Consider the following 12,255-nt stretch of genomic DNA (forward strand, 5'->3'; position numbering starts at 1 on the left):
TTCTTGGTTTCCAAACCTTATTTAGTATTTCTGAATTGTTAGGTTTTGTGCCGTGGTTTTGTTTATAAATTGTATATTTTGTAAATAGTATTAAATCTGTAGGGGTGAACTACCATTTTCTTTGGACTGTTTTCACATTAGGGAGTTAGGGTTAGCGACTGTCTTTTGGTTTGTTTATTTCTATCAGGCTAGCTAGCACTTTCTGTGGGAAATGGCTTATTTTGTTTATTATGTTGGCCTTGGTTCGCCCTGAGTTGTAGTGTCATGTTTTGTTTGACACTTTCTTTCGTTTAAAATAAATATCATTCTGTTGGAACATCTCGATCCTGGATTTTGGTTTGGGGATCGGAGAGGGAACATGCTAATTTATCTTTGTATGTTGCACCCTGACCCCCTAGACAGCGGCGTAACAGACCAGTACAGTTATAGTGCTTTGTACTTTGCCACATTTATCTTCTTCTTAGCAAGTGTCATGCATTCTGCTTCTCCAGCGTTTTTGAGAGCTGTTGATGATGTCAAATGCAGCTTATGGCCACACTGCTCTCTAAGCGCCCGATCCCGTCCGATCTCGGCAGCCAAATAGGGCCGGGCCTTGTTAGTACTTGGTAGGAAGACCGCCTGGGAATACCAGGTGCTGTAAGCTTCTTTGCTTGGGTTTACGGGCAGCACAAGCTGGTGTTACTGCCTATTTATTCATAGAAATTGTTCTATATTTTCATCAAATTTTGTTCTTTCATTGCTGTTTTGCTACTTTATTGGTTTGTCAACCATCGTGCTTCATTACTAGTAGACCATGTTACGGTCCTGGCCATATGTGTTGTTTTTATTTTCTTGTTCTTATAGGTGCCGTGCCTGATTGGCCGGATTTGGGGGAAGTACAGGAAGCTGATTGGTCCATCCTACACTTCCTGGAGTTTTAAATGTACGGTTCCCAACAGCTAGCGAGGCTCTTTCTGGCAGCAGCACCTGTTTGCTGTTCTTGGTTTCCAAATCTTATTTAGCATTTTTGAATTGTTAGGTTTTGTGCCGTGGTTTTGTTTATAAATTGTATATTTTGTAAATAGTATTAAATCTGTAGGGGTGAACTGCCATTTTCTTTGGACTGTTTTCACATTAGGGAGTTAGGGTTAGCGACTATCTTTTGGTTTGTTTATTTCTATCAGGCTAGCTAGCACTTTCTGTGGGAAATGGCTTATTTTGTTTATTATGTTGGCCTTGGTTCGCCCTGAGTTGTAGTGTCATGTTTTGTTTGACACTTTCTTTCGTTTAAAATAAATATCATTCTGTTGGAACATCTCAATCCTGGATTTTGGTTTGGGGATCGGAGAGGGAACATGCAAATTTATCTTTGTATGTTTCACCCTGACCCCCTAGACAGGGGCGTAACAGACCAGTACAGTTATAGTACTTTGTACTTTGCCACATTTATCTTCTTCTTAGCAAGTGTCATGCATTCTGCTTCTCTAGCGTTTTTAAGAGCTGTTGATGATGTCAATTGCATGTTACGGCCACACCGCTCTCTAAGCGCCCGATCTCGTCCGATCTCGGCAGCCAAATAGGGCCGGGCCTGGTTAGTACTTGGTAGGAAGACCGCCTGGGAATACTAGGTGCTGTAAGCTTTTTTGCTTGGGTTTACGGGCAGCTCAAGCTGGTGTTACTGCCTATTTATTCATAGAAATTGTTCTATATTTTCATCAAATTTTGTTCTTTCATTGCTGTTTTGCTACTTTATTGGTTTGCCAACCATCGTGCTTCATTACTAGTAGACCATGTTACGGTCCTGGCCATATGTGTTGTTTTTATTTTCTTGTTCTTATAGGTGCCCTGCCTGATTGGCCGGATTGGGGGGCAGTACAGGAAGATGATTGGTCCATCCTACACTTCCTGGAGTTTTAAAAGTACGGTTCCCAACAGCTAGCGAGGCTCTTTCTGGCATCAGCACCTGTTTGCTGTTCTTGGTTTCCAAACCTTATTTAGCATTTTTGAATTGTTAGGTTTTGTGCCGTGGTTTTGTTTATAAATTGTATATTTTGTAAATAGTATTAAATCTGTAGGGGTGAACTGCCATTTTCTTTGGACTGTTTTCACATTAGGGAGTTAGGGTTAGCGACTGTCTTTTGGTTTGTTTATTTCTATCAGGCTAGCTAGCACTTTCTGTGGGAAATGGCTTATTTTGTTTATTATGTTGGCCTTGGTTCGCCCTGAGTTGTAGTGTCATGTTTTGTTTGACACTTTCTTTCGTTTAAAATAAATATCATTCTGTTGGAACATCTCGATCCTGGATTTTGGTTTGGGGATCGGAGAGGGAACATGCTAATTTATCTTTGTATGTTGCACCCTGACCCCCTAGAAAGGGGCGTAACAGACCAGTACAGTTATAGTACTTTGTACTTTGACACATTTATCTTCTTCTTAGCAAGTGTCATGCATTCTGCTTCTCCAGCGTTTTTAAGAGCTGTTGATGATATCAAATGCATGTTACGGCCACACCGCTCTCTAAGCGCCCGATCTCGTCCGATCTCGGCAGCCAAATAGGGCCGGGCCTGGTTAGTACTTGGTAGGAAGACCGCCTGGGAATACCAGGTGCTGTAAGCTTTTTTGCTTGGGTTTACGGGCAGCTCAAGCTGGTGTTACTGCCTATTTATTCATAGAAATTGTTCTATATTTTCATCAAATTTTGTTCTTTCATTGCTGTTTTGCTACTTTATTGGTTTGTCAACCATCGTGCTTCATTACTAGTAGACCATGTTACGGTCCTGGCCATATGTGTTGTTTTTATTTTCTTGTTCTTATAGGTGCCCTGCCTGATTGGCCGGATTTGGGGGAAGTACAGGATGCTGATTGGTCCATCCTACACTTCCTGGAGTTTTAAATGTACGGTTCCCAACAGCTAGCGAGGCTCTTTCTGGCAGCAGCACCTGTTTGCTGTTCTTGGTTTCCAAATCTTATTTAGCATTTTTGCATTGTTAGGTTTTGTGCCGTGGTTTTGTTTATAAATTGTATATTTTGTAAATAGTATTAAATCTGTAGGGGTGGACTGCCATTTTCTTTTGATTGTTTTCTCTTGTTTTCACATTAGGGAGTTAGGGTTAGCGACTATCTTTTGGTTTGTTTATTTCTATCAGGCTAGCTAGCACTTTCTGTGGGAAATGGCTTATTTTGTTTATTATGTTGGCCTTGGTTCGCCCTGAGTTGTAGTATCATGTTTTGTTTGACACTTTCTTTCGTTTAAAATAAATATCATTCTGTTGGAACATCTCAATCCTGGATTTTGGTTTGAGGATCGGAGAGGGAACATGCAAATTTATCTTTGTATGTTTCACCCTGACCCCCTAGACAGGGGCGTAACAGACCAGTACAGTTATAGTACTTTGTACTTTGCCACATTTATCTTCTTCTTAGCAAGTGTCATGCATTCTGCTTCTCTAGCGTTTTTAAGAGCTGTTGATGATGTCAAATGCATGTTACGGCCACACCGCTCTCTAAGCGCCCGATCTCGTCCGATCTCGGCAGCCAAATAGGGCCGGGCCTGGTTAGTACTTGGTAGGAAGACCGCCTGGGAATACCAGGTGCTGTAAGCTTTTTTTGCTTGGGTTTACGGGCAGCTCAAGCTGGTGTTACTGCCTATTTATTCATAGAAATTGTTCTATATTTTCATCAAATTTTGTTCTTTCATTGCTGTTTTGCTACTTTATTGGTTTGTCAACCATCGTGCTTCATTACTAGTAGACCATGTTACGGTCCTGGCCATATGTGTTGTTTTTATTTTCTTGTTCTTATAGGTGCCCTGCCTGATTGGCCGGATTTGGGGGAAGTACAGGAAGCTGATTGGTCCATCCTACACTTCCTGGAGTTTTAAAAGTACGGTTCCCAACAGCTAGCGAGGCTCTTTCTGGCAGCAGCACCTGTTTGCTGTTCTTGGTTTCCAAATCTTATTTAGCATTTTTGAATCGTTAGGTTTTGTGCCGTGGTTTTGTTTATAAATTGTATATTTTGTAAATAGTATTAAATCTGTAGGGGTGAACTGCCATTTTCTTTGAACTGTTTTCACATTAGGGAGTTAGGGTTAGCGACTGTCTTTTGGTTTGTTTCTTTCTATCAGGCTAGCTAGCACTTTCTGTGGGAAATTGCTTATTTTGTTTATTATGTTGGCCTTGGTTCGCCCTGAGTTGTAGTGTCATGTTTTGTTTGACACTTTCTTTCGTTTAAAATAAATATCATTCTGTTGGAACATCTCGATCCTGGATTTTGGTTTGGGGATCGGAGAGGGAACATGCTAATTTATCTTTGTATGTTGCACCCTGACCCCCTAGACAGGGGCGTAACAGACCAGTACAGTTATAGTACTTTGTACTTTGCCACATTTATCTTCTTCTTAGCAAGTGTCATGCATTCTGCTTCTCCAGCGTTTTTAAGAGCTGTTGATGATATCAAATGCAGCTTACGGCCACACCGCTCTCTAAACGCCCGATCTCGTCCGATCTCGGCAGCCAAATAGAGCCGGGCCTGGTTAGTACTTGGTAGGAAGACCGCCTGGGAATACCAGGTGCTGTAAGCTTTTTTGCTTGGGTTTACGGGCAGCACAAGCTGGTGTTACTGCCTATTTATTCGTAGAAATTGTTCTATATTTTCATCAAATTTTGTTCTTTCATTGCTGTTTTGCTACTTTATTGGTTTGCCGACCATCGTGCTTCATTACTAGTAGACCATGTTACGGTCCTGGCCATATGTGTTGTTTTTATTTTCTTGTTCTTATAGGTGCCCTGCCTGATTGGCCGGATTGGGGGGCAGTACAGGAAGCTGATTGGTCCATCCTACACTTCCTGGAGTTTTAAAAGTACGGTTCCCAACAGCTAGCGAGGCTCTTTCTGGCATCAGCACCTGTTTGCTGTTCTTGGTTTCCAAACCTTATTTAGCATTTTTGAATTGTTAGGTTTTGTGCCGTGGTTTTGTTTATAAATTGTATATTTTGTAAATAGTATTAAATCTGTAGGGGTGGACTGCCATTTTTCTTTTGATTGTTTTCTCTTGTTTTCACATTAGGGAGTTAGGGTTAGCGACTGTCTTTTGGTTTGTTTCTTTCTATCAGGCTAGCTAGCACTTTCTGTGGGAAATTGCTTATTTTGTTTATTATGTTGGCCTTGGTTCGCCCTGAGTTGTAGTGTCATGTTTTGTTTGACACTTTCTTTCGTTTAAAATAAATATCATTCTGTTGGAACATCTCGATCCTGGATTTTGGTTTGGGGATCGGAGAGGGAACATGCTAATTTATCTTTGTATGTTGCACCCTGACCCCCTAGACAGGGGCGTAACAGACCAGTACAGTTATAGTACTTTGTACTTTGCCACATTTATCTTCTTCTTAGCAAGTGTCATGCATTCTGCTTCTCCAGCGTTTTTAAGAGCTGTTGATGATATCAAATGCAGCTTACGGCCACACCGCTTTCTAAACGCCCGATCTCGTCCGATCTCGGCAGCCAAATAGAGCCGGGCCTGGTTAGTACTTGGTAGGAAGACCGCCTGGGAATACCAGGTGCTGTAAGCTTTTTTGCTTGGGTTTACGGGCAGCACAAGCTGGTGTTACTGCCTATTTATTCATAGAAATTGTTCTATATTTTCATCAAATTTTGTTCTTTAATTGCTGTTTTGCTACTTTATTGGTTTGCCGACCATCGTGCTTCATTACTAGTAGACCATGTTACGGTCCTGGCCATATGTGTTGTTTTTATTTTCTTGTTCTTATAGGTGCCCTGCCTGATTGGCCGGATTGGGGGGCAGTACAGGAAGCTGATTGGTCCATCCTACACTTCCTGGAGTTTTAAAAGTACGGTTCCCAACAGCTAGCGAGGCTCTTTCTGGCATCAGCACCTGTTTGCTGTTCTTGGTTTCCAAACCTTATTTAGCATTTTTGAATTGTTAGGTTTTGTGCCGTGGTTTTGTTTATAATTTGTATATTTTGTAAATAGTATTAAATCTGTAGGGGTGAACTGCCATTTTCTTTGGACTGTTTTCACATTAGGGAGTTAGGGTTAGCGACTGTCTTTTGGTTTGTTTATTTCTATCAGGCTAGCTAGCACTTTCTGTGGGAAATGGCTTATTTTGTTTATTATGTTGGCCTTGGTTCGCCCTGAGTTGTAGTGTCATGTTTTGTTTGACACTTTCTTTCGTTTAAAATAAATATCATTCTGTTGGAACATCTCGATCCTGGATTTTGGTTTGGGGATCGGAGAGGGAACATGCTAATTTATCTTTGTATGTGGCACCCTGACCCCCTAGACAGGGGCGTAACAGACCAGTACAGTTATAGTACTTTGTACTTTGCCACATTTATCTTCTTCTTAGCAAGTGTCATGCATTCTGCTTCTCCAGCGTTTTTAAGAGCTGTTGATGATGTCAAATGCAGCTTACGGCCACACCGCTCTCTAAGCGCCCGATCTCGTCCGATCTCGGCAGCCAAATAGAGCCGGGCCTGGTTAGTACTTGGTAGGAAGACCGCCTGGGAATACCAGGTGCTGTAAGCTTTTTTGCTTGGGTTTACGGGCAGCACAAGCTGGTGTTACTGCCTATTTATTCATAGAAATTGTTCTATATTTTCATCAAATTTTGTTCTTTCATTGCTGTTTTGCTACTTTATTGGTTTGTCAACCATCGTGCTTCATTACTAATAGACCATGTTACGGTCCTGGCCATATGTGTTGTTTTTATTTTCTTGTTCTTATAGGTGCCCTGCCTGATTGGCCGGATTGGGGGGCAGTACCGGAAGCTGAGTGGTCCATCCTACACTTCCTGGAGTTTTAAAAGTACGGTTCCCAACAGCTAGCGAGGCTCTTTCTGGCATCAGCACCTGTTTGCTGTTCTTGGTTTCCAAACCTTATTTAGTATTTCTGAATTGTTAGGTTTTGTGCCGTGGTTTTGTTTATAAATTGTATATTTTGTAAATAGTATTAAATCTGTAGGGGTGAACTACCATTTTCTTTGGACTGTTTTCACATTAGGGAGTTAGGGTTAGCGACTGTCTTTTGGTTTGTTTATTTCTATCAGGCTAGCTAGCACTTTCTGTGGGAAATGGTTTATTTTGTTTATTATGTTGGCCTTGGTTCGCCCTGAGTTGTAGTGTCATGTTTTGTTTGACACTTTCTTTCGTTTAAAATAGATATCATTCTGTTGGAACATCTCGATCCTGGATTTTGGTTTGGGGATCGGAGAGGGAACATGCTAATTTATCTTTGTATGTTGCACCCTGACCCCCTAGACAGAGGCGTAACAGACCAGTACAGTTATAGTACTTTGTACTTTGCCACATTTATCTTCTTCTTAGCAAGTGTCATGCATTCTGCTTCTCCAGCGTTTTTAAGAGCTGTTGATGATATCAAATGCAGCTTACGGCCACACCGCTCTCTAAACGCCCGATCTCGTCCGATCTCGGCAGCCAAATAGAGCCGGGCCTGGTTAGTACTTGGTAGGAAGACCGCCTGGGAATACCAGGTGCTGTAAGCTTTTTTGCTTGGGTTTACGGGCAGCACAAGCTGGTGTTACTGCCTATTTATTCGTAGAAATTGTTCTATATTTTCATCAAATTTTGTTCTTTCATTGCTGTTTTGCTACTTTATTGGTTTGCCGACCATCGTGCTTCATTACTAGTAGACCATGTTACGGTCCTGGCCATATGTGTTGTTTTTATTTTCTTGTTCTTATAGGTGCCCTGCCTGATTGGCCGGATTGGGGGGCAGTACAGGAAGCTGATTGGTCCATCCTACACTTCCTGGAGTTTTAAAAGTACGGTTCCCAACAGCTAGCGAGGCTCTTTCTGGCATCAGCACCTGTTTGCTGTTCTTGGTTTCCAAACCTTATTTAGCATTTTTGAATTGTTAGGTTTTGTGCCGTGGTTTTGTTTATAAATTGTATATTTTGTAAATAGTATTAAATCTGTAGGGGTGGACTGCCATTTTTCTTTTGATTGTTTTCTCTTGTTTTCACATTAGGGAGTTAGGGTTAGCGACTGTCTTTTGGTTTGTTTCTTTCTATCAGGCTAGCTAGCACTTTCTGTGGGAAATTGCTTATTTTGTTTATTATGTTGGCCTTGGTTCGCCCTGAGTTGTAGTGTCATGTTTTGTTTGACACTTTCTTTCGTTTAAAATAAATATCATTCTGTTGGAACATCTCGATCCTGGATTTTGGTTTGGGGATCGGAGAGGGAACATGCTAATTTATCTTTGTATGTTGCACCCTGACCCCCTAGACAGGGGCGTAACAGACCAGTACAGTTATAGTACTTTGTACTTTGCCACATTTATCTTCTTCTTAGCAAGTGTCATGCATTCTGCTTCTCCAGCGTTTTTAAGAGCTGTTGATGATATCAAATGCAGCTTACGGCCACACCGCTCTCTAAACGCCCGATCTCGTCCGATCTCGGCAGCCAAATAGAGCCGGGCCTGGTTAGTACTTGGTAGGAAGACCGCCTGGGAATACCACGTGCTGTAAGCTTCTTTGCTTGGGTTTACGGGCAGCACAAGCTGGTGTTACTGCCTATTTATTCATAGAAATTGTTCTATATTTTCATCAAATTTTGTTCTTTCATTGCTGTTTTGCTACTTGATTGGTTTGTCAACCATCGTGCTTCATTACTAATAGACCATGTTACGGTCCTGGCCATATGTGTTGTTTTTATTTTCTTGTTCTTATAGGTGCCCTGCCTGATTGGCCGGATATGGGGGCAGTACAGGAAGCTGATTGGTCCATCCTACACTTCCTGGAGTTTTAAAAGTACGGTTCCCAACAGCTAGCGAGGCTCTTTCTGGCATCAGCACCTGTTTGCTGTTCTTGGTTTCCAAACCTTATTTAGTATTTCTGAATTGTTAGGTTTTGTGCCGTGGTTTTGTTTATAAATTGTATATTTTGTAAATAGTATTAAATCTGTAGGGGTGAACTACCATTTTCTTTGGACTGTTTTCACATTAGGGAGTTAGGGTTAGCGACTGTCTTTTGGTTTGTTTATTTCTATCAGGCTAGCTAGCACTTTCTGTGGGAAATGGCTTATTTTGTTTATTATGTTGGCCTTGGTTCGCCCTGAGTTGTAGTGTCATGTTTTGTTTGACACTTTCTTTCGTTTAAAATAAATATCATTCTGTTGGAACATCTCGATCCTGGATTTTGGTTTGGGGATCGGAGAGGGAACATGCTAATTTATCTTTGTATGTTGCACCCTGACCCCCTAGACAGGGGCGTAACAGACCAGTACAGTTATAGTACTTTGTACGTTGCCACATTTATCTTCTTCTTAGCAAGTGTCATGCATTCTGCTTCTCCAGCGTTTTTAAGAGCTGTTGATGATATCAAATGCAGCTTACGGCCACACCGCTCTCTAAGCGCCCGATCTCGTCCGATCTCGGCAGCCAAATAGAGCCGGGCCTGGTTAGTACTTGGTAGGAAGACCGCCTGGGAATACCAGGTGCTGTAAGCTTTTTTGCTTGGGTTTACGGGCAGCACAAGCTGGTGTTACTGCCTATTTATTCATAGAAATTGTTCTATATTTTCATCAAATTTTGTTCTGCTACTTTATTGGTTTGCCAACCATCGTGCTTCATTACTAGTAGACCATGTTACGGTCCTGGCCATATGTGTTGTTTTTATTTTCTTGTTCTTATAGGTGCCCTGCCTGATTGGCTGGATTGGGGGGCAGTACAGGAAGCTGATTGGTCCATCCTACACTTCCTGGAGTTTTAAAAGTATGGTTCCCAACAGCTAGCGAGGCTCTTTCTGGCATCAGCACCTGTTTGCTGTTCTTGGTTTCCAAACCTTATTTAGCATTTTTGAATTGTTAGGTTTTGTGCCGTGGTTTTGTTTATAAATTGTATATTTTGTAAATAGTATTAAATCTGTAGGGGTGGACTGCCATTTTTCTTTTGATTGTTTTCTCTTGTTTTCACATTAGGGAGTTAGGGTTAGCGACTGTCTTTTGGTTTGTTTCTTTCTATCAGGCTAGCTAGCACTTTCTGTGGGAAATGGCTTATTTTGTTTATTATGTTGGCCTTGGTTCGCCCTGAGTTGTAGTGTCATGTTTTGTTTGACACTTTCTTTCGTTTAAAATAAATATCATTCTGTTGGAACATCTCAATCCTGGATTTTGGTTTGGGGATCGGAGAGGGAACATGCAAATTTATCTTTGTATGTTTCACCCTGACCCCCTTGACAGGGGCGTAACAGACCAGTACAGTTATAGTACTTTGTACTTTGCCACATTTATCTTCTTCTTAGCAAGTGTCATGCATTCTGCTTCTCTAGCGTTTTTAAGAGCTATTGATGATGTCAAATGCATGTTACGGCCACACCGCTCTCTAAGCGTCCGATCTCGGCAGCCAAATAGGGCCGGGCCTGGTTAGTACTTGGTAGGAAGACCGCCTGGGAATGCCAGGTGCTGTAAGCTTTTTTGCTTGGGTTTACGGGCAGCTCAAGCTGGTGTTACTGCCTATTTATTCATAGAAATTGTTCTATATTTTCATCAAATTTTGTTCTTTCATTGCTGTTTTGCTACTTTATTGGTTTGTCAACCATCGTGCTTCATTACTAGTAGACCATGTTACGGTCCTGGCCATATGTGTTGTTTTTATTTTCTTGTTCTTATAGGTGCCCTGCCTGATTGGCCGGATTTGGGGGAAGTACAGGAAGCTGATTGGTCCATCCTACACTTCCTGGAGTTTTAAAAGTACGGTTCCCAACAGCTAGCGAGGCTCTTTCTGGCAGCAGCACCTGTTTGCTGTTCTTGGTTTCCAAATCTTATTTAGCATTTTTGAATTGTTAGGTTTTGTGCCGTGGTTTTGTTTATAAATTGTATATTTTGTAAATAGTATTAAATCTGTAGGGGTGAACTGCCATTTTCTTTGGACTGTTTTCACATTAGGGAGTTAGGGTTAGCGACTGTCTTTTGGTTTGTTTCTTTCTATCAGGCTAGCTAGCACTTTCTGTGGGAAATTGCTTATTTTGTTTATTATGTTGGCCTTGGTTCGCCCTGAGTTGTAGTGTCATGTTTTGTTTGACACTTTCTTTCGTTTAAAATAAATATCATTCTGTTGGAACATCTCGATCCTGGATTTTGGTTTGGGGATCGGAGAGGGAACATGCTAATTTATCTTTGTATGTTGCACCCTGACCCCCTAGACAGGGGCGTAACAGACCAGTACAGTTATAGTACTTTGTACTTTGCCACATTTATCTTCTTCTTAGCAAGTGTCATGCATTCTGCTTCTCCAGCGTTTTTAAGAGCTGTTGATGATATCAAATGCAGCTTACGGCCACACCGCTCTCTAAACGCCCGATCTCGTCCGATCTCGGCAGCCAAATAGAGCCGGGCCTGGTTAGTACTTGGTAGGAAGACCGCCTGGGAATACCAGGTGCTGTAAGCTTTTTTGCTTGGGTTTACGGGCAGCACAAGCTGGTGTTACTGCCTATTTATTCATAGAAATTGTTCTATATTTTCATCAAATTTTGTTCTTTAATTGCTGTTTTGCTACTTTATTGGTTTGCCGACCATCGTGCTTCATTACTAGTAGACCATGTTACGGTCCTGGCCATATGTGTTGTTTTTATTTTCTTGTTCTTATAGGTGCCCTGCCTGATTGGCCCGATTGGGGGGCAGTACAGGAAGCTGATTGGTCCATCCTACACTTCCTGGAGTTTTAAAAGTACGGTTCCCAACAGCTAGCGAGGCTCTTTCTGGCATCAGCACCTGTTTGCTGTTCTTGGTTTCCAACCCTTATTTAGCATTTTTGAATTGTTAGGTTTTGTGCCGTGGTTTTGTTTATAAATTGTATATTTTGTAAATAGTATTAAATCTGTAGGGGTGAACTGCCATTTTCTTTGGACTGTTTTCACATTAGGGAGTTAGGGTTAGCGACTGTCTTTTGGTTTGTTTCTTTCTATCAGGCTAGCTAGCACTTTCTGTGGGAAATGGCTTATTTTGTTTATTATGTTGGCCTTGGTTCGCCCTGAGTTGTAGTGTCATGTTTTGTTTGACACTTTCTTTCGTTTAAAATAAATATCATTCTGTTGGAACATCTCAATCCTGGATTTTGGTTTGGGGATCGGAGAGGGAACATGCAAATTTATCTTTGTATGTTTCACCCTGATCCCCTAGACAGGGGCGTAACAGACCAGTACAGTTATAGTACTTTGTACTTTGCCACATTTATCTTCTTCTTAGCAAGTGTCATGCATTCTGCTTCTCTAGCGTTTTTAAGAGCTGTTGATGATGTCAAATGC

General features: G+C 41.5%; 11 pseudogenes; all 11 read left to right on the plus strand.

Moving 5' to 3' along the window:
* The first annotated feature begins 524 nt into the window (after positions 1–524).
* On the plus strand, positions 525–643 carry LOC137110693 (5S ribosomal RNA; annotated as a pseudogene).
* Positions 644–1,500: 857 nt separating this feature from the next.
* Positions 1,501–1,619, plus strand: LOC137110785 (5S ribosomal RNA; annotated as a pseudogene).
* An 857-nt stretch (positions 1,620–2,476) lies between these two features.
* Positions 2,477–2,595, plus strand: LOC137110551 (5S ribosomal RNA; annotated as a pseudogene).
* An 867-nt stretch (positions 2,596–3,462) lies between these two features.
* LOC137110552 (5S ribosomal RNA) lies at positions 3,463–3,581 on the plus strand (annotated as a pseudogene).
* Positions 3,582–4,439: 858 nt separating this feature from the next.
* LOC137111378 (5S ribosomal RNA) lies at positions 4,440–4,558 on the plus strand (annotated as a pseudogene).
* An 868-nt stretch (positions 4,559–5,426) lies between these two features.
* LOC137110135 (5S ribosomal RNA) lies at positions 5,427–5,545 on the plus strand (annotated as a pseudogene).
* An 857-nt stretch (positions 5,546–6,402) lies between these two features.
* Positions 6,403–6,521, plus strand: LOC137111215 (5S ribosomal RNA; annotated as a pseudogene).
* Positions 6,522–7,378: 857 nt separating this feature from the next.
* LOC137111379 (5S ribosomal RNA) lies at positions 7,379–7,497 on the plus strand (annotated as a pseudogene).
* Positions 7,498–8,365: 868 nt separating this feature from the next.
* Positions 8,366–8,484, plus strand: LOC137110357 (5S ribosomal RNA; annotated as a pseudogene).
* An 857-nt stretch (positions 8,485–9,341) lies between these two features.
* LOC137111216 (5S ribosomal RNA) lies at positions 9,342–9,460 on the plus strand (annotated as a pseudogene).
* A 1,820-nt stretch (positions 9,461–11,280) lies between these two features.
* LOC137111380 (5S ribosomal RNA) lies at positions 11,281–11,399 on the plus strand (annotated as a pseudogene).
* Positions 11,400–12,255: the final 856 nt, after the last annotated feature.

The sequence above is a fragment of the Channa argus genome, unplaced genomic scaffold (assembly GCF_033026475.1).
Source record: "Channa argus isolate prfri unplaced genomic scaffold, Channa argus male v1.0 Contig009, whole genome shotgun sequence".
Classification (NCBI taxonomy): Eukaryota; Metazoa; Chordata; class Actinopteri; order Anabantiformes; family Channidae; genus Channa; species Channa argus.